Raw genomic sequence first — 21,131 nt, forward strand, 5'->3', positions numbered from 1 at the left:
CTACCTAAAAGGGAGGGCGGAGAGAAGACAAGGAAGGTGAATGAGCTGTTCCAATGTGAAATGCCGGAAACACAGAAACACAGAAGACACACACACACACACACACACACACACACACACACACACACACACACACACACACACACACACACACACACACACACACACAACAAGAGGTGGCAATGTATTAATTAATTGCATTTAATAAATGAGCTCATTATCACACATGACTGTACAAATGCATTGTCCAACAGGTGTTGAAATAATGGGATTAAAAGGGGAGATCCCATCAGAAAGACAAAAACAATAGCAAACACAAATAGCACTTTTGGAATCTGATTTTAGTCAACACATAAGGGAAGGGTGCACCGGTCCTGGAAATACTGCAATACCAGGTCAATGCGTGGAGTGGACAGAGCAAGCTCTATTTCCATCTCCCTGTTCTAAAAATCCATTTAATATATGGTCCCCAGATAGGGGACGTATCAGATATTAAACTGATAAGAACAGATACTACACTTGATCTTAGCCAAAAGGCCGAGAAGCGATAACCCGAGCGGCCCTTGCCTTGCCCGAGCCTGTCCCATACTGCTGTTCACCCCTTGCAGCGATTGATTCAGCCTACTCCTAGGCAATTCCATGGGGCCCTGCAGGCTCACACACATTTACAGCTACTAAGCGGGAGGGAGGTGAATAAAGGCCGGAGAGGAAGCTACACAGGATTTGCTTCTTTTGCTTGCACCACAATGCAGTGCTGAAAGAGGAGGAATCTACATAAAAACGCCTTCCTGGCAACGCCCAAATGCCCTCCTGCCATGCAGATAAACACTGGCAGCGGCAGCAAGTGCATGCCCACAGCCACCCCTTGTTCCTTCACACCTTGTATCAGCTTTAATCCAGTCCAGTCCGGTGCTGCCTGCTGAGCAGCACTGACCAACACTGCCTGGGCCCAGGCTTTTATCTCTGAGGCAGGCCCCATTATGATGTCAGAAAGCTGGCTCTGGAATCCTGAGGGCTCCACTATGACACGTGCAAAGTTCCGTCTGAACTTTATATAAGACGGTGCGGCTCAGTCAGTCACTCAGTGTTGCCTGAGAGGGCAACACTGCAACAGCCGGCCGCCAGGCTGTCTTTTTTTTGCACATTTATTTGCCTCCAGGAGGCCACAAGAGGGAGACAAGGGACTGCAAAATGGAAAATAGGCATCCACCAACTTTACAGACAACTTCTCTTTGCTCCTACAACCTCCATCCTTGCACAGTTTGTTATTCTTCCAGGTAACATAGTAACAAATCCAAATTGCTGCTCTCTTTGTAGGCAAGCAAGGGTTTGTTGCAACTGCAATTCTTACTTCTTCTTGGAAATGTAGGGACGACAGTACATTCCATCACATCCATCTAGTGTACACAGGTAGGTCCATTGTGGCGGGCGGGCTGCTTTAATGGCTGTTTGCTGTTCCCCCTACTCCACTCCACTATTTGACTGTGGTGCTGCATCAATCAATCAGTGGCTGGCTCAGGTGCAGCTCTTTAACCTACCTAAAAGGGAGGGCGGAGAGAAGACAAGGAAGGTGAATGAGCTGTTCCAATGTGAAATGCCGGAAACACAGAAACACAGAAGACACACACACACACACACACACACACACACACACACACACACACACACACACACACACACACACACACACACACACACACAACAAGAGGTGGCAATGTATTAATTAATTGCATTTAATAAATGAGCTCATTATCACACATGACTGTACAAATGCATTGTCCAACAGGTGTTGAAATAATGGGATTAAAAGGGGAGATCCCATCAGAAAGACAAAAACAATAGCAAACACAAATAGCACTTTTGGAATCTGATTTTAGTCAACACATAAGGGAAGGGTGCACCGGTCCTGGAAATACTGCAATACCAGGTCAATGCGTGGAGTGGACAGAGCAAGCTCTATTTCCATCTCCCTGTTCTAAAAATCCATTTAATATATGGTCCCCAGATAGGGGACGTATCAGATATTAAACTGATAAGAACAGATACTACACTTGATCTTAGCCAAAAGGCCGAGAAGCGATAACCCGAGCGGCCCTTGCCTTGCCCGAGCCTGTCCCATACTGCTGTTCACCCCTTGCAGCGATTGATTCAGCCTACTCCTAGGCAATTCCATGGGGCCCTGCAGGCTCACACACATTTACAGCTACTAAGCGGGAGGGAGGTGAATAAAGGCCGGAGAGGAAGCTACACAGGATTTGCTTCTTTTGCTTGCACCACAATGCAGTGCTGAAAGAGGAGGAATCTACATAAAAACGCCTTCCTGGCAACGCCCAAATGCCCTCCTGCCATGCAGATAAACACTGGCAGCGGCAGCAAGTGCATGCCCACAGCCACCCCTTGTTCCTTCACACCTTGTATCAGCTTTAATCCAGTCCAGTCCGGTGCTGCCTGCTGAGCAGCACTGACCAACACTGCCTGGGCCCAGGCTTTTATCTCTGAGGCAGGCCCCATTATGATGTCAGAAAGCTGGCTCTGGAATCCTGAGGGCTCCACTATGACACGTGCAAAGTTCCGTCTGAACTTTATATAAGACGGTGCGGCTCAGTCAGTCACTCAGTGTTGCCTGAGAGGGCAACACTGCAACAGCCGGCCGCCAGGCTGTCTTTTTTTTGCACATTTATTTGCCTCCAGGAGGCCACAAGAGGGAGACAAGGGACTGCAAAATGGAAAATAGGCATCCACCAACTTTACAGACAACTTCTCTTTGCTCCTACAACCTCCATCCTTGCACAGTTTGTTATTCTTCCAGGTAACATAGTAACAAATCCAAATTGCTGCTCTCTTTGTAGGCAAGCAAGGGTTTGTTGCAACTGCAATTCTTACTTCTTCTTGGAAATGTAGGGACGACAGTACATTCCATCACATCCATCTAGTGTACACAGGTAGGTCCATTGTGGCGGGCGGGCTGCTTTAATGGCTGTTTGCTGTTCCCCCTACTCCACTCCACTATTTGACTGTGGTGCTGCATCAATCAATCAGTGGCTGGCTCAGGTGCAGCTCTTTAACCTACCTAAAAGGGAGGGCGGAGAGAAGACAAGGAAGGTGAATGAGCTGTTCCAATGTGAAATGCCGGAAACACAGAAGACACACACACACACACACACACACACACACACACACACACACACACACACACACACACACACACACACACACACACACACACACACACACAACAAGAGGTGGCAATGTATTAATTAATTGCATTTAATAAATGAGCTCATTATCACACATGACTGTACAAATGCATTGTCCAACAGGTGTTGAAATAATGGGATTAAAAGGGGAGATCCCATCAGAAAGACAAAAACAATAGCAAACACAAATAGCACTTTTGGAATCTGATTTTAGTCAACACATAAGGGAAGGGTGCACCGGTCCTGGAAATACTGCAATACCAGGTCAATGCGTGGAGTGGACAGAGCAAGCTCTATTTCCATCTCCCTGTTCTAAAAATCCATTTAATATATGGTCCCCAGATAGGGGACGTATCAGATATTAAACTGATAAGAACAGATACTACACTTGATCTTAGCCAAAAGGCCGAGAAGCGATAACCCGAGCGGCCCTTGCCTTGCCCGAGCCTGTCCCATACTGCTGTTCACCCCTTGCAGCGATTGATTCAGCCTACTCCTAGGCAATTCCATGGGGCCCTGCAGGCTCACACACATTTACAGCTACTAAGCGGGAGGGAGGTGAATAAAGGCCGGAGAGGAAGCTACACAGGATTTGCTTCTTTTGCTTGCACCACAATGCAGTGCTGAAAGAGGAGGAATCTACATAAAAACGCCTTCCTGGCAACGCCCAAATGCCCTCCTGCCATGCAGATAAACACTGGCAGCGGCAGCAAGTGCATGCCCACAGCCACCCCTTGTTCCTTCACACCTTGTATCAGCTTTAATCCAGTCCAGTCCGGTGCTGCCTGCTGAGCAGCACTGACCAACACTGCCTGGGCCCAGGCTTTTATCTCTGAGGCAGGCCCCATTATGATGTCAGAAAGCTGGCTCTGGAATCCTGAGGGCTCCACTATGACACGTGCAAAGTTCCGTCTGAACTTTATATAAGACGGTGCGGCTCAGTCAGTCACTCAGTGTTGCCTGAGAGGGCAACACTGCAACAGCCGGCCGCCAGGCTGTCTTTTTTTTGCACATTTATTTGCCTCCAGGAGGCCACAAGAGGGAGACAAGGGACTGCAAAATGGAAAATAGGCATCCACCAACTTTACAGACAACTTCTCTTTGCTCCTACAACCTCCATCCTTGCACAGTTTGTTATTCTTCCAGGTAACATAGTAACAAATCCAAATTGCTGCTCTCTTTGTAGGCAAGCAAGGGTTTGTTGCAACTGCAATTCTTACTTCTTCTTGGAAATGTAGGGACGACAGTACATTCCATCACATCCATCTAGTGTACACAGGTAGGTCCATTGTGGCGGGCGGGCTGCTTTAATGGCTGTTTGCTGTTCCCCCTACTCCACTCCACTATTTGACTGTGGTGCTGCATCAATCAATCAGTGGCTGGCTCAGGTGCAGCTCTTTAACCTACCTAAAAGGGAGGGCGGAGAGAAGACAAGGAAGGTGAATGAGCTGTTCCAATGTGAAATGCCGGAAACACAGAAACACAGAAGACACACACACACACACACACACACACACACACACACACACACACACACACACACACACACACACACACACACACACACACACACACACAACAAGAGGTGGCAATGTATTAATTAATTGCATTTAATAAATGAGCTCATTATCACACATGACTGTACAAATGCATTGTCCAACAGGTGTTGAAATAATGGGATTAAAAGGGGAGATCCCATCAGAAAGACAAAAACAATAGCAAACACAAATAGCACTTTTGGAATCTGATTTTAGTCAACACATAAGGGAAGGGTGCACCGGTCCTGGAAATACTGCAATACCAGGTCAATGCGTGGAGTGGACAGAGCAAGCTCTATTTCCATCTCCCTGTTCTAAAAATCCATTTAATATATGGTCCCCAGATAGGGGACGTATCAGATATTAAACTGATAAGAACAGATACTACACTTGATCTTAGCCAAAAGGCCGAGAAGCGATAACCCGAGCGGCCCTTGCCTTGCCCGAGCCTGTCCCATACTGCTGTTCACCCCTTGCAGCGATTGATTCAGCCTACTCCTAGGCAATTCCATGGGGCCCTGCAGGCTCACACACATTTACAGCTACTAAGCGGGAGGGAGGTGAATAAAGGCCGGAGAGGAAGCTACACAGGATTTGCTTCTTTTGCTTGCACCACAATGCAGTGCTGAAAGAGGAGGAATCTACATAAAAACGCCTTCCTGGCAACGCCCAAATGCCCTCCTGCCATGCAGATAAACACTGGCAGCGGCAGCAAGTGCATGCCCACAGCCACCCCTTGTTCCTTCACACCTTGTATCAGCTTTAATCCAGTCCAGTCCGGTGCTGCCTGCTGAGCAGCACTGACCAACACTGCCTGGGCCCAGGCTTTTATCTCTGAGGCAGGCCCCATTATGATGTCAGAAAGCTGGCTCTGGAATCCTGAGGGCTCCACTATGACACGTGCAAAGTTCCGTCTGAACTTTATATAAGACGGTGCGGCTCAGTCAGTCACTCAGTGTTGCCTGAGAGGGCAACACTGCAACAGCCGGCCGCCAGGCTGTCTTTTTTTTGCACATTTATTTGCCTCCAGGAGGCCACAAGAGGGAGACAAGGGACTGCAAAATGGAAAATAGGCATCCACCAACTTTACAGACAACTTCTCTTTGCTCCTACAACCTCCATCCTTGCACAGTTTGTTATTCTTCCAGGTAACATAGTAACAAATCCAAATTGCTGCTCTCTTTGTAGGCAAGCAAGGGTTTGTTGCAACTGCAATTCTTACTTCTTCTTGGAAATGTAGGGACGACAGTACATTCCATCACATCCATCTAGTGTACACAGGTAGGTCCATTGTGGCGGGCGGGCTGCTTTAATGGCTGTTTGCTGTTCCCCCTACTCCACTCCACTATTTGACTGTGGTGCTGCATCAATCAATCAGTGGCTGGCTCAGGTGCAGCTCTTTAACCTACCTAAAAGGGAGGGCGGAGAGAAGACAAGGAAGGTGAATGAGCTGTTCCAATGTGAAATGCCGGAAACACAGAAACACAGAAGACACACACACACACACACACACACACACACACACACACACACACACACACACACACACACACACACACACACACACACACACACAACAAGAGGTGGCAATGTATTAATTAATTGCATTTAATAAATGAGCTCATTATCACACATGACTGTACAAATGCATTGTCCAACAGGTGTTGAAATAATGGGATTAAAAGGGGAGATCCCATCAGAAAGACAAAAACAATAGCAAACACAAATAGCACTTTTGGAATCTGATTTTAGTCAACACATAAGGGAAGGGTGCACCGGTCCTGGAAATACTGCAATACCAGGTCAATGCGTGGAGTGGACAGAGCAAGCTCTATTTCCATCTCCCTGTTCTAAAAATCCATTTAATATATGGTCCCCAGATAGGGGACGTATCAGATATTAAACTGATAAGAACAGATACTACACTTGATCTTAGCCAAAAGGCCGAGAAGCGATAACCCGAGCGGCCCTTGCCTTGCCCGAGCCTGTCCCATACTGCTGTTCACCCCTTGCAGCGATTGATTCAGCCTACTCCTAGGCAATTCCATGGGGCCCTGCAGGCTCACACACATTTACAGCTACTAAGCGGGAGGGAGGTGAATAAAGGCCGGAGAGGAAGCTACACAGGATTTGCTTCTTTTGCTTGCACCACAATGCAGTGCTGAAAGAGGAGGAATCTACATAAAAACGCCTTCCTGGCAACGCCCAAATGCCCTCCTGCCATGCAGATAAACACTGGCAGCGGCAGCAAGTGCATGCCCACAGCCACCCCTTGTTCCTTCACACCTTGTATCAGCTTTAATCCAGTCCAGTCCGGTGCTGCCTGCTGAGCAGCACTGACCAACACTGCCTGGGCCCAGGCTTTTATCTCTGAGGCAGGCCCCATTATGATGTCAGAAAGCTGGCTCTGGAATCCTGAGGGCTCCACTATGACACGTGCAAAGTTCCGTCTGAACTTTATATAAGACGGTGCGGCTCAGTCAGTCACTCAGTGTTGCCTGAGAGGGCAACACTGCAACAGCCGGCCGCCAGGCTGTCTTTTTTTTGCACATTTATTTGCCTCCAGGAGGCCACAAGAGGGAGACAAGGGACTGCAAAATGGAAAATAGGCATCCACCAACTTTACAGACAACTTCTCTTTGCTCCTACAACCTCCATCCTTGCACAGTTTGTTATTCTTCCAGGTAACATAGTAACAAATCCAAATTGCTGCTCTCTTTGTAGGCAAGCAAGGGTTTGTTGCAACTGCAATTCTTACTTCTTCTTGGAAATGTAGGGACGACAGTACATTCCATCACATCCATCTAGTGTACACAGGTAGGTCCATTGTGGCGGGCGGGCTGCTTTAATGGCTGTTTGCTGTTCCCCCTACTCCACTCCACTATTTGACTGGTGCTGCATCAATCAATCAGTGGCTGGCTCAGGTGCAGCTCTTTAACCTACCTAAAAGGGAGGGCGGAGAGAAGACAAGGAAGGTGAATGAGCTGTTCCAATGTGAAATGCCGGAAACACAGAAACACAGAAGACACACACACACACACACACACACACACACACACACACACACACACACACACACACACACACACACACACACACACACACACAACAAGAGGTGGCAATGTATTAATTAATTGCATTTAATAAATGAGCTCATTATCACACATGACTGTACAAATGCATTGTCCAACAGGTGTTGAAATAATGGGATTAAAAGGGGAGATCCCATCAGAAAGACAAAAACAATAGCAAACACAAATAGCACTTTTGGAATCTGATTTTAGTCAACACATAAGGGAAGGGTGCACCGGTCCTGGAAATACTGCAATACCAGGTCAATGCGTGGAGTGGACAGAGCAAGCTCTATTTCCATCTCCCTGTTCTAAAAATCCATTTAATATATGGTCCCCAGATAGGGGACGTATCAGATATTAAACTGATAAGAACAGATACTACACTTGATCTTAGCCAAAAGGCCGAGAAGCGATAACCCGAGCGGCCCTTGCCTTGCCCGAGCCTGTCCCATACTGCTGTTCACCCCTTGCAGCGATTGATTCAGCCTACTCCTAGGCAATTCCATGGGGCCCTGCAGGCTCACACACATTTACAGCTACTAAGCGGGAGGGAGGTGAATAAAGGCCGGAGAGGAAGCTACACAGGATTTGCTTCTTTTGCTTGCACCACAATGCAGTGCTGAAAGAGGAGGAATCTACATAAAAACGCCTTCCTGGCAACGCCCAAATGCCCTCCTGCCATGCAGATAAACACTGGCAGCGGCAGCAAGTGCATGCCCACAGCCACCCCTTGTTCCTTCACACCTTGTATCAGCTTTAATCCAGTCCAGTCCGGTGCTGCCTGCTGAGCAGCACTGACCAACACTGCCTGGGCCCAGGCTTTTATCTCTGAGGCAGGCCCCATTATGATGTCAGAAAGCTGGCTCTGGAATCCTGAGGGCTCCACTATGACACGTGCAAAGTTCCGTCTGAACTTTATATAAGACGGTGCGGCTCAGTCAGTCACTCAGTGTTGCCTGAGAGGGCAACACTGCAACAGCCGGCCGCCAGGCTGTCTTTTTTTTGCACATTTATTTGCCTCCAGGAGGCCACAAGAGGGAGACAAGGGACTGCAAAATGGAAAATAGGCATCCACCAACTTTACAGACAACTTCTCTTTGCTCCTACAACCTCCATCCTTGCACAGTTTGTTATTCTTCCAGGTAACATAGTAACAAATCCAAATTGCTGCTCTCTTTGTAGGCAAGCAAGGGTTTGTTGCAACTGCAATTCTTACTTCTTCTTGGAAATGTAGGGACGACAGTACATTCCATCACATCCATCTAGTGTACACAGGTAGGTCCATTGTGGCGGGCGGGCTGCTTTAATGGCTGTTTGCTGTTCCCCCTACTCCACTCCACTATTTGACTGTGGTGCTGCATCAATCAATCAGTGGCTGGCTCAGGTGCAGCTCTTTAACCTACCTAAAAGGGAGGGCGGAGAGAAGACAAGGAAGGTGAATGAGCTGTTCCAATGTGAAATGCCGGAAACACAGAAACACAGAAGACACACACACACACACACACACACACACACACACACACACACACACACACACACACACACACACACACACACACACACACAACAAGAGGTGGCAATGTATTAATTAATTGCATTTAATAAATGAGCTCATTATCACACATGACTGTACAAATGCATTGTCCAACAGGTGTTGAAATAATGGGATTAAAAGGGGAGATCCCATCAGAAAGACAAAAACAATAGCAAACACAAATAGCACTTTTGGAATCTGATTTTAGTCAACACATAAGGGAAGGGTGCACCGGTCCTGGAAATACTGCAATACCAGGTCAATGCGTGGAGTGGACAGAGCAAGCTCTATTTCCATCTCCCTGTTCTAAAAATCCATTTAATATATGGTCCCCAGATAGGGGACGTATCAGATATTAAACTGATAAGAACAGATACTACACTTGATCTTAGCCAAAAGGCCGAGAAGCGATAACCCGAGCGGCCCTTGCCTTGCCCGAGCCTGTCCCATACTGCTGTTCACCCCTTGCAGCGATTGATTCAGCCTACTCCTAGGCAATTCCATGGGGCCCTGCAGGCTCACACACATTTACAGCTACTAAGCGGGAGGGAGGTGAATAAAGGCCGGAGAGGAAGCTACACAGGATTTGCTTCTTTTGCTTGCACCACAATGCAGTGCTGAAAGAGGAGGAATCTACATAAAAACGCCTTCCTGGCAACGCCCAAATGCCCTCCTGCCATGCAGATAAACACTGGCAGCGGCAGCAAGTGCATGCCCACAGCCACCCCTTGTTCCTTCACACCTTGTATCAGCTTTAATCCAGTCCAGTCCGGTGCTGCCTGCTGAGCAGCACTGACCAACACTGCCTGGGCCCAGGCTTTTATCTCTGAGGCAGGCCCCATTATGATGTCAGAAAGCTGGCTCTGGAATCCTGAGGGCTCCACTATGACACGTGCAAAGTTCCGTCTGAACTTTATATAAGACGGTGCGGCTCAGTCAGTCACTCAGTGTTGCCTGAGAGGGCAACACTGCAACAGCCGGCCGCCAGGCTGTCTTTTTTTTGCACATTTATTTGCCTCCAGGAGGCCACAAGAGGGAGACAAGGGACTGCAAAATGGAAAATAGGCATCCACCAACTTTACAGACAACTTCTCTTTGCTCCTACAACCTCCATCCTTGCACAGTTTGTTATTCTTCCAGGTAACATAGTAACAAATCCAAATTGCTGCTCTCTTTGTAGGCAAGCAAGGGTTTGTTGCAACTGCAATTCTTACTTCTTCTTGGAAATGTAGGGACGACAGTACATTCCATCACATCCATCTAGTGTACACAGGTAGGTCCATTGTGGCGGGCGGGCTGCTTTAATGGCTGTTTGCTGTTCCCCCTACTCCACTCCACTATTTGACTGTGGTGCTGCATCAATCAATCAGTGGCTGGCTCAGGTGCAGCTCTTTAACCTACCTAAAAGGGAGGGCGGAGAGAAGACAAGGAAGGTGAATGAGCTGTTCCAATGTGAAATGCCGGAAACACAGAAACACAGAAGACACACACACACACACACACACACACACACACACACACACACACACACACACACACACACACACACACACACACACACACACAACAAGAGGTGGCAATGTATTAATTAATTGCATTTAATAAATGAGCTCATTATCACACATGACTGTACAAATGCATTGTCCAACAGGTGTTGAAATAATGGGATTAAAAGGGGAGATCCCATCAGAAAGACAAAAACAATAGCAAACACAAATAGCACTTTTGGAATCTGATTTTAGTCAACACATAAGGGAAGGGTGCACCGGTCCTGGAAATACTGCAATACCAGGTCAATGCGTGGAGTGGACAGAGCAAGCTCTATTTCCATCTCCCTGTTCTAAAAATCCATTTAATATATGGTCCCCAGATAGGGGACGTATCAGATATTAAACTGATAAGAACAGATACTACACTTGATCTTAGCCAAAAGGCCGAGAAGCGATAACCCGAGCGGCCCTTGCCTTGCCCGAGCCTGTCCCATACTGCTGTTCACCCCTTGCAGCGATTGATTCAGCCTACTCCTAGGCAATTCCATGGGGCCCTGCAGGCTCACACACATTTACAGCTACTAAGCGGGAGGGAGGTGAATAAAGGCCGGAGAGGAAGCTACACAGGATTTGCTTCTTTTGCTTGCACCACAATGCAGTGCTGAAAGAGGAGGAATCTACATAAAAACGCCTTCCTGGCAACGCCCAAATGCCCTCCTGCCATGCAGATAAACACTGGCAGCGGCAGCAAGTGCATGCCCACAGCCACCCCTTGTTCCTTCACACCTTGTATCAGCTTTAATCCAGTCCAGTCCGGTGCTGCCTGCTGAGCAGCACTGACCAACACTGCCTGGGCCCAGGCTTTTATCTCTGAGGCAGGCCCCATTATGATGTCAGAAAGCTGGCTCTGGAATCCTGAGGGCTCCACTATGACACGTGCAAAGTTCCGTCTGAACTTTATATAAGACGGTGCGGCTCAGTCAGTCACTCAGTGTTGCCTGAGAGGGCAACACTGCAACAGCCGGCCGCCAGGCTGTCTTTTTTTTGCACATTTATTTGCCTCCAGGAGGCCACAAGAGGGAGACAAGGGACTGCAAAATGGAAAATAGGCATCCACCAACTTTACAGACAACTTCTCTTTGCTCCTACAACCTCCATCCTTGCACAGTTTGTTATTCTTCCAGGTAACATAGTAACAAATCCAAATTGCTGCTCTCTTTGTAGGCAAGCAAGGGTTTGTTGCAACTGCAATTCTTACTTCTTCTTGGAAATGTAGGGACGACAGTACATTCCATCACATCCATCTAGTGTACACAGGTAGGTCCATTGTGGCGGGCGGGCTGCTTTAATGGCTGTTTGCTGTTCCCCCTACTCCACTCCACTATTTGACTGTGGTGCTGCATCAATCAATCAGTGGCTGGCTCAGGTGCAGCTCTTTAACCTACCTAAAAGGGAGGGCGGAGAGAAGACAAGGAAGGTGAATGAGCTGTTCCAATGTGAAATGCCGGAAACACAGAAACACAGAAGACACACACACACACACACACACACACACACACACACACACACACACACACACACACACACACACACACACACACACACACAACAAGAGGTGGCAATGTATTAATTAATTGCATTTAATAAATGAGCTCATTATCACACATGACTGTACAAATGCATTGTCCAACAGGTGTTGAAATAATGGGATTAAAAGGGGAGATCCCATCAGAAAGACAAAAACAATAGCAAACACAAATAGCACTTTTGGAATCTGATTTTAGTCAACACATAAGGGAAGGGTGCACCGGTCCTGGAAATACTGCAATACCAGGTCAATGCGTGGAGTGGACAGAGCAAGCTCTATTTCCATCTCCCTGTTCTAAAAATCCATTTAATATATGGTCCCCAGATAGGGGACGTATCAGATATTAAACTGATAAGAACAGATACTACACTTGATCTTAGCCAAAAGGCCGAGAAGCGATAACCCGAGCGGCCCTTGCCTTGCCCGAGCCTGTCCCATACTGCTGTTCACCCCTTGCAGCGATTGATTCAGCCTACTCCTAGGCAATTCCATGGGGCCCTGCAGGCTCACACACATTTACAGCTACTAAGCGGGAGGGAGGTGAATAAAGGCCGGAGAGGAAGCTACACAGGATTTGCTTCTTTTGCTTGCACCACAATGCAGTGCTGAAAGAGGAGGAATCTACATAAAAACGCCTTCCTGGCAACGCCCAAATGCCCTCCTGCCATGCAGATAAACACTGGCAGCGGCAGCAAGTGCATGCCCACAGCCACCCCTTGTTCCTTCACACCTTGTATCAGCTTTAATCCAGTCCAGTCCGGTGCTGCCTGCTGAGCAGCACTGACCAACACTGCCTGGGCCCAGGCTTTTATCTCTGAGGCAGGCCCCATTATGATGTCAGAAAGCTGGCTCTGGAATCCTGAGGGCTCCACTATGACACGTGCAAAGTTCCGTCTGAACTTTATATAAGACGGTGCGGCTCAGTCAGTCACTCAGTGTTGCCTGAGAGGGCAACACTGCAACAGCCGGCCGCCAGGCTGTCTTTTTTTTGCACATTTATTTGCCTCCAGGAGGCCACAAGAGGGAGACAAGGGACTGCAAAATGGAAAATAGGCATCCACCAACTTTACAGACAACTTCTCTTTGCTCCTACAACCTCCATCCTTGCACAGTTTGTTATTCTTCCAGGTAACATAGTACAAATCCAAATTGCTGCTCTCTTTGTAGGCAAGCAAGGGTTTGTTGCAACTGCAATTCTTACTTCTTCTTGGAAATGTAGGGACGACAGTACATTCCATCACATCCATCTAGTGTACACAGGTAGGTCCATTGTGGCGGGCGGGCTGCTTTAATGGCTGTTTGCTGTTCCCCCTACTCCACTCCACTATTTGACTGTGGTGCTGCATCAATCAATCAGTGGCTGGCTCAGGTGCAGCTCTTTAACCTACCTAAAAGGGAGGGCGGAGAGAAGACAAGGAAGGTGAATGAGCTGTTCCAATGTGAAATGCCGGAAACACAGAAACACAGAAGACACACACACACACACACACACACACACACACACACACACACACACACACACACACACACACACACACACACACACACACACACACACAACAAGAGGTGGCAATGTATTAATTAATTGCATTTAATAAATGAGCTCATTATCACACATGACTGTACAAATGCATTGTCCAACAGGTGTTGAAATAATGGGATTAAAAGGGGAGATCCCATCAGAAAGACAAAAACAATAGCAAACACAAATAGCACTTTTGGAATCTGATTTTAGTCAACACATAAGGGAAGGGTGCACCGGTCCTGGAAATACTGCAATACCAGGTCAATGCGTGGAGTGGACAGAGCAAGCTCTATTTCCATCTCCCTGTTCTAAAAATCCATTTAATATATGGTCCCCAGATAGGGGACGTATCAGATATTAAACTGATAAGAACAGATACTACACTTGATCTTAGCCAAAAGGCCGAGAAGCGATAACCCGAGCGGCCCTTGCCTTGCCCGAGCCTGTCCCATACTGCTGTTCACCCCTTGCAGCGATTGATTCAGCCTACTCCTAGGCAATTCCATGGGGCCCTGCAGGCTCACACACATTTACAGCTACTAAGCGGGAGGGAGGTGAATAAAGGCCGGAGAGGAAGCTACACAGGATTTGCTTCTTTTGCTTGCACCACAATGCAGTGCTGAAAGAGGAGGAATCTACATAAAAACGCCTTCCTGGCAACGCCCAAATGCCCTCCTGCCATGCAGATAAACACTGGCAGCGGCAGCAAGTGCATGCCCACAGCCACCCCTTGTTCCTTCACACCTTGTATCAGCTTTAATCCAGTCCAGTCCGGTGCTGCCTGCTGAGCAGCACTGACCAACACTGCCTGGGCCCAGGCTTTTATCTCTGAGGCAGGCCCCATTATGATGTCAGAAAGCTGGCTCTGGAATCCTGAGGGCTCCACTATGACACGTGCAAAGTTCCGTCTGAACTTTATATAAGACGGTGCGGCTCAGTCAGTCACTCAGTGTTGCCTGAGAGGGCAACACTGCAACAGCCGGCCGCCAGGCTGTCTTTTTTTTGCACATTTATTTGCCTCCAGGAGGCCACAAGAGGGAGACAAGGGACTGCAAAATGGAAAATAGGCATCCACCAACTTTACAGACAACTTCTCTTTGCTCCTACAACCTCCATCCTTGCACAGTTTGTTATTCTTCCAGGTAACATAGTAACAAATCCAAATTGCTGCTCTCTTTGTAGGCAAGCAAGGGTTTGTTGCAACTGCAATTCTTACTTCTTCTTGGAAATGTAGGGACGACAGTACATTCCATCACATCCATCTAGTGTACACAGGTAGGTCCATTGTGGCGGGCGGGCTGCTTTAATGGCTGTTTGCTGTTCCCCCTACTCCACTCCACTATTTGACTGTGGTGCTGCATCAATCAATCAGTGGCTGGCTCAGGTGCAGCTCTTTAACCTACCTAAAAGGGAGGGCGGAGAGAAGACAAGGAAGGTGAATGAGCTGTTCCAATGTGAAATGCCGGAAACACAGAAACACAGAAGACACACACACACACACACACACACACACACACACACACACACACACACACACACACACACACACACACACACACACACACAACAAGAGGTGGCAATGTATTAATTAATTGCATTTAATAAATGAGCTCATTATCACACATGACTGTACAAATGCATTGTCCAACAGGTGTTGAAATAATGGGATTAAAAGGGGAGATCCCATCAGAAAGACAAAAACAATAGCAAACACAAATAGCACTTTTGGAATCTGATTTTAGTCAACACATAAGGGAAGGGTGCACCGGTCCTGGAAATACTGCAATACCAGGTCAATGCGTGGAGTGGACAGAGCAAGCTCTATTTCCATCTCCCTGTTCTAAAAATCCATTTAATATATGGTCCCCAGATAGGGGACGTATCAGATATTAAACTGATAAGAACAGATACTACACTTGATCTTAGCCAAAAGGCCGAGAAGCGATAACCCGAGCGGCCCTTGCCTTGCCCGAGCCTGTCCCATACTGCTGTTCACCCCTTGCAGCGATTGATTCAGCCTACTCCTAGGCAATTCCATGGGGCCCTGCAGGCTCACACACATTTACAGCTACTAAGCGGGAGGGAGGTGAATAAAGGCCGGAGAGGAAGCTACACAGGATTTGCTTCTTTTGCTTGCACCACAATGCAGTGCTGAAAGAGGAGGAATCTACATAAAAACGCCTTCCTGGCAACGCCCAAATGCCCTCCTGCCATGCAGATAAACACTGGCAGCGGCAGCAAGTGCATGCCCACAGCCACCCCTTGTTCCTTCACACCTTGTATCAGCTTTAATCCAGTCCAGTCCGGTGCTGCCTGCTGAGCAGCACTGACCAACACTGCCTGGGCCCAGGCTTTTATCTCTGAGGCAGGCCCCATTATGATGTCAGAAAGCTGGCTCTGGAATCCTGAGGGCTCCACTATGACACGTGCAAAGTTCCGTCTGAACTTTATATAAGACGGTGCGGCTCAGTCAGTCACTCAGTGTTGCCTGAGAGGGCAACACTGCAACAGCCGGCCGCCAGGCTGTCTTTTTTTTGCACATTTATTTGCCTCCAGGAGGCCACAAGAGGGAGACAAGGGACTGCAAAATGGAAAATAGGCATCCACCAACTTTACAGACAACTTCTCTTTGCTCCTACAACCTCCATCCTTGCACAGTTTGTTATTCTTCCAGGTAACATAGTAACAAATCCAAATTGCTGCTCTCTTTGTAGGCAAGCAAGGGTTTGTTGCAACTGCAATTCTTACTTCTTCTTGGAAATGTAGGGACGACAGTACATTCCATCACATCCATCTAGTGTACACAGGTAGGTCCATTGTGGCGGGCGGGCTGCTTTAATGGCTGTTTGCTGTTCCCCCTACTCCACTCCACTATTTGACTGTGGTGCTGCATCAATCAATCAGTGGCTGGCTCAGGTGCAGCTCTTTAACCTACCTAAAAGGGAGGGCGGAGAGAAGACAAGGAAGGTGAATGAGCTGTTCCAATGTGAAATGCCGGAAACACAGAAACACAGAAGACACACACACACACACACACACACACACACACACACACACACACACACACACACACACACACACACACACACACACACAACAAGAGGTGGCAATGTATTAATTAATTGCATTTAATAAATGAGCTCATTATCACACATGACTGTACAAATGCATTGTCCAACAGGTGTTGAAATAATGGGATTAAAAGGGGAGATCCCATCAGAAAGACAAAAACAATAGCAAACACAAATAGCACTTTTGGAATCTGATTTTAGTCAACACATAAGGGAAGGGTGCACCGGTCCTGGAAATACTGCAATACCAGGTCAATGCGTGGAGTGGACAGAGCAAGCTCTATTTCCATCTCCCTGTTCTAAAAATCCATTTAATATATGGTCCCCAGATAGGGGACGTATCAGATATTAAACTGATAAGAACAGATACTACACTTGATCTTAGCCAAAAGGCCGAGAAGCGATAACCCGAGCGGCCCTTGCCTTGCCCGAGCCTGTCCCATACTGCTGTTCACCCCTTGCAGCGATTGATTCAGCCTACTCCTAGGCAATTCCATGGGGCCCTGCAGGCTCACACACATTTACAGCTACTAAGCGGGAGGGAGGTGAATAAAGGCCGGAGAGGAAGCTACACAGGATTTGCTTCTTTTGCTTGCACCACAATGCAGTGCTGAAAGAGGAGGAATCTACATAAAAACGCCTTCCTGGCAACGCCCAAATGCCCTCCTGCCATGCAGATAAACACTGGCAGCGGCAGCAAGTGCATGCCCACAGCCACCCCTTGTTCCTTCACACCTTGTATCAGCTTTAATCCAGTCCAGTCCGGTGCTGCCTGCTGAGCAGCACTGACCAACACTGCCTGGGCCCAGGCTTTATCTCTGAGGCAGGCCCCATTATGATGTCAGAAAGCTGGCTCTGGAATCCTGAGGGCTCCACTATGACACGTGCAAAGTTCCGTCTGAACTTTATATAAGACGGTGCGGCTCAGTCAGTCACTCAGTGTTGCCTGAGAGGGCAACACTGCAACAGCCGGCCGCCAGGCTGTCTTTTTTTTGCACATTTATTTGCCTCCAGGAGGCCACAAGAGGGAGACAAGGGACTGCAAAATGGAAAATAGGCATCCACCAACTTTACAGACAACTTCTCTTTGCTCCTACAACCTCCATCCTTGCACAGTTTGTTATTCTTCCAGGTAACATAGTAACAAATCCAAATTGCTGCTCTCTTTGTAGGCAAGCAAGGGTTTGTTGCAACTGCAATTCTTACTTCTTCTTGGAAATGTAGGGACGACAGTACATTCCATCACATCCATCTAGTGTACACAGGTAGGTCCATTGTGGCGGGCGGGCTGCTTTAATGGCTGTTTGCTGTTCCCCCTACTCCACTCCACTATTTGACTGTGGTGCTGCATCAATCAATCAGTGGCTGGCTCAGGTGCAGCTCTTTAACCTACCTAAAAGGGAGGGCGGAGAGAAGACAAGGAAGGTGAATGAGCTGTTCCAATGTGAAATGCCGGAAACACAGAACACAGAAGACACACACACACACACACACACACACACACACACACACACACACACACACACACACACACACACACACACACACACACACAACAAGAGGTGGCAATGTATTAATTAATTGCATTTAATAAATGAGCTCATTATCACACATGACTGTACAAATGCATTGTCCAACAGGTGTTGAAATAATGGGATTAAAAGGGGAGATCCCATCAGAAAGACAAAAACAATAGCAAACACAAATAGCACTTTTGGAATCTGATTTTAGTCAACACATAAGGGAAGGGTGCACCGGTCCTGGAAATACTGCAATACCAGGTCAATGCGTGGAGTGGACAGAGCAAGCTCTATTTCCATCTCCCTGTTCTAAAAATCCATTTAATATATGGTCCCCAGATAGGGGACGTATCAGATATTAAACTGATAAGAACAGATACTACACTTGATCTTAGCCAAAAGGCCGAGAAGCGATAACCCGAGCGGCCCTTGCCTTGCCCGAGCCTGTCCCATACTGCTGTTCACCCCTTGCAGCGATTGATTCAGCCTACTCCTAGGCAATTCCATGGGGCCCTGCAGGCTCACACACATTTACAGCTACTAAGCGGGAGGGAGGTGAATAAAGGCCGGAGAGGAAGCTACACAGGATTTGCTTCTTTTGCTTGCACCACAATGCAGTGCTGAAAGAGGAGGAATCTACATAAAAACGCCTTCCTGGCAACGCCCAAATGCCCTCCTGCCATGCAGATAAACACTGGCAGCGGCAGCAAGTGCATGCCCACAGCCACCCCTTGTTCCTTCACACCTTGTATCAGCTTTAATCCAGTCCAGTCCGGTGCTGCCTGCTGAGCAGCACTGACCAACACTGCCTGGGCCCAGGCTTTTATCTCTGAGGCAGGCCCCATTATGATGTCAGAAAGCTGGCTCTGGAATCCTGAGGGCTCCACTATGACACGTGCAAAGTTCCGTCTGAACTTTATATAAGACGGTGCGGCTCAGTCAGTCACTCAGTGTTGCCTGAGAGGGCAACACTGCAACAGCCGGCCGCCAGGCTGTCTTTTTTTTGCACATTTATTTGCCTCCAGGAGGCCACAAGAGGGAGACAAGGGACTGCAAAATGGAAAATAGGCATCCACCAACTTTACAGACAACTTCTCTTTGCTCCTACAACCTCCATCCTTGCACAGTTTGTTATTCTTCCAGGTAACATAGTAACAAATCCAAATTGCTGCTCTCTTTGTAGGCAAGCAAGGGTTTGTTGCAACTGCAATTCTTACTTCTTCTTGGAAATGTAGGGACGACAGTACATTCCATCACATCCATCTAGTGTACACAGGTAGGTCCATTGTGGCGGGCGGGCTGCTTTAATGGCTGTTTGCTGTTCCCCCTACTCCACTCCACTATTTGACTGTGGTGCTGCATCAATCAATCAGTGGCTGGCTCAGGTGCAGCTCTTTAACCTACCTAAAAGGGAGGGCGGAGAGAAGACAAGGAAGGTGAATGAGCTGTTCCAATGTGAAATGCCGGAAACACAGAAACACAGAAGACACACACACACACACACACACACACACACACACACACACACACACACACACACACACACACACACACACACACACAACAAGAGGTGGCAATGTATTAATTAATTGCATTTAATAAATGAGCTCATTATCACACATGACTGTACAAATGCATTGTCCAACAGGTGTTGAAATAATGGGATTAAAAGGGGAGATCCCATCAGAAAGACAAAAACAATAGCAAACACAAATAGCACTTTTGGAATCTGATTTTAGTCAACACATAAGGGAAGGGTGCACCGGTCCTGGAAATACTGCAATACCAGGTCAATGCGTGGAGTGGACAGAGCAAGCTCTATTTCCATCTCCCTGTTCTAAAAATCCATTTAATATATGGTCCCCAGATAGGGGACGTATCAGATATTAAACTGATAAGAACAGATACTACACTTGATCTTAGCCAAAAGGCCGAGAAGCGATAACCCGAGCGGCCCTTGCCTTGCCCGAGCCTGTCCCATACTGCTGTTCACCCCTTGCAGCGATTGATTCAGCCTACTCCTAGGCAATTCCATGGGGCCCAGCAGGCTCACACACATTTACAGCTACTAAGCGGGAGGGAGGTGAATAAAGGCCGGAGAGGAAGCTACACAGGATTTGCTTCTTTTGCTTGCACCACAATGCAGTGCTGAAAGAGGAGGAATCTACATAAAAACGCCTTCCTGGCAACGCCCAAATGCCCTCCTGCCATGCAGATAAACACTGGCAGCGGCAGCAAGTGCATGCCCACAGCCACCCCTTGTTCCTTCACACCTTGTATCAGCTTTAATCCAGTCCAGTCCGGTGCTGCCTGCTGAGCAGCACTGACCAACACTGCCTGGGCCCAGGCTTTTATCTCTGAGGCAGGCCCCATTATGATGTCAGAAAGCTGGCTCTGGAATCCTGAGGGCTCCACTATGACACGTGCAAAGTTCCGTCTGAACTTTATATAAGACGGTGCGGCTCAGTCAGTCACTCAGTGTTGCCTGAGAGGGCAACACTGCAACAGCCGGCCGCCAGGCTGTCTTTTTTTTGCACATTTATTTGCCTCCAGGAGGCCACAAGAGGGAGACAAGGGACTGCAAAATGGAAAAT

At 47.8% G+C, this 21,131-nt stretch overlaps 14 non-coding genes across 14 annotated transcripts; all 14 read right to left on the reverse strand.

Annotated features, from left to right (window-relative positions):
• Nucleotides 1-358: 358 nt before the first annotated feature.
• Nucleotides 359-549, reverse strand: LOC142731656 (U2 spliceosomal RNA). The gene has a single exon (XR_012879081.1). It is a non-coding gene; the product is annotated as a U2 spliceosomal RNA (small nuclear RNA).
• A 1,341-nt stretch (nt 550-1,890) lies between these two features.
• Nucleotides 1,891-2,081, reverse strand: LOC142731657 (U2 spliceosomal RNA). Its single transcript, XR_012879082.1, has one exon. It is a non-coding gene; the product is annotated as a U2 spliceosomal RNA (small nuclear RNA).
• A 1,343-nt stretch (nt 2,082-3,424) lies between these two features.
• On the reverse strand, nt 3,425-3,615 carry LOC142731659 (U2 spliceosomal RNA). Its single transcript, XR_012879084.1, has one exon. It is a non-coding gene; the product is annotated as a U2 spliceosomal RNA (small nuclear RNA).
• Nucleotides 3,616-4,964: 1,349 nt separating this feature from the next.
• LOC142731660 (U2 spliceosomal RNA) lies at nt 4,965-5,155 on the reverse strand. Its single transcript, XR_012879085.1, has one exon. It is a non-coding gene; the product is annotated as a U2 spliceosomal RNA (small nuclear RNA).
• Nucleotides 5,156-6,500: 1,345 nt separating this feature from the next.
• LOC142731661 (U2 spliceosomal RNA) lies at nt 6,501-6,691 on the reverse strand. The gene has a single exon (XR_012879086.1). It is a non-coding gene; the product is annotated as a U2 spliceosomal RNA (small nuclear RNA).
• A 1,341-nt stretch (nt 6,692-8,032) lies between these two features.
• On the reverse strand, nt 8,033-8,223 carry LOC142731662 (U2 spliceosomal RNA). Its single transcript, XR_012879087.1, has one exon. It is a non-coding gene; the product is annotated as a U2 spliceosomal RNA (small nuclear RNA).
• Nucleotides 8,224-9,564: 1,341 nt separating this feature from the next.
• LOC142731663 (U2 spliceosomal RNA) lies at nt 9,565-9,755 on the reverse strand. Its single transcript, XR_012879088.1, has one exon. It is a non-coding gene; the product is annotated as a U2 spliceosomal RNA (small nuclear RNA).
• A 1,343-nt stretch (nt 9,756-11,098) lies between these two features.
• On the reverse strand, nt 11,099-11,289 carry LOC142731664 (U2 spliceosomal RNA). The gene has a single exon (XR_012879089.1). It is a non-coding gene; the product is annotated as a U2 spliceosomal RNA (small nuclear RNA).
• A 1,341-nt stretch (nt 11,290-12,630) lies between these two features.
• Nucleotides 12,631-12,821, reverse strand: LOC142731666 (U2 spliceosomal RNA). The gene has a single exon (XR_012879090.1). It is a non-coding gene; the product is annotated as a U2 spliceosomal RNA (small nuclear RNA).
• A 1,348-nt stretch (nt 12,822-14,169) lies between these two features.
• Nucleotides 14,170-14,360, reverse strand: LOC142731667 (U2 spliceosomal RNA). Its single transcript, XR_012879091.1, has one exon. It is a non-coding gene; the product is annotated as a U2 spliceosomal RNA (small nuclear RNA).
• A 1,341-nt stretch (nt 14,361-15,701) lies between these two features.
• Nucleotides 15,702-15,892, reverse strand: LOC142731668 (U2 spliceosomal RNA). Its single transcript, XR_012879092.1, has one exon. It is a non-coding gene; the product is annotated as a U2 spliceosomal RNA (small nuclear RNA).
• Nucleotides 15,893-17,231: 1,339 nt separating this feature from the next.
• Nucleotides 17,232-17,422, reverse strand: LOC142731669 (U2 spliceosomal RNA). The gene has a single exon (XR_012879093.1). It is a non-coding gene; the product is annotated as a U2 spliceosomal RNA (small nuclear RNA).
• A 1,339-nt stretch (nt 17,423-18,761) lies between these two features.
• Nucleotides 18,762-18,952, reverse strand: LOC142731671 (U2 spliceosomal RNA). Its single transcript, XR_012879095.1, has one exon. It is a non-coding gene; the product is annotated as a U2 spliceosomal RNA (small nuclear RNA).
• Nucleotides 18,953-20,289: 1,337 nt separating this feature from the next.
• On the reverse strand, nt 20,290-20,480 carry LOC142731672 (U2 spliceosomal RNA). Its single transcript, XR_012879096.1, has one exon. It is a non-coding gene; the product is annotated as a U2 spliceosomal RNA (small nuclear RNA).
• Between the last annotated feature and the right edge of the window lie 651 nt (nt 20,481-21,131).

Source organism: Rhinoderma darwinii, unplaced genomic scaffold (assembly GCF_050947455.1).
Source record: "Rhinoderma darwinii isolate aRhiDar2 unplaced genomic scaffold, aRhiDar2.hap1 Scaffold_848, whole genome shotgun sequence".
NCBI lineage: Eukaryota > Metazoa > Chordata > Amphibia > Anura > Rhinodermatidae > Rhinoderma > Rhinoderma darwinii.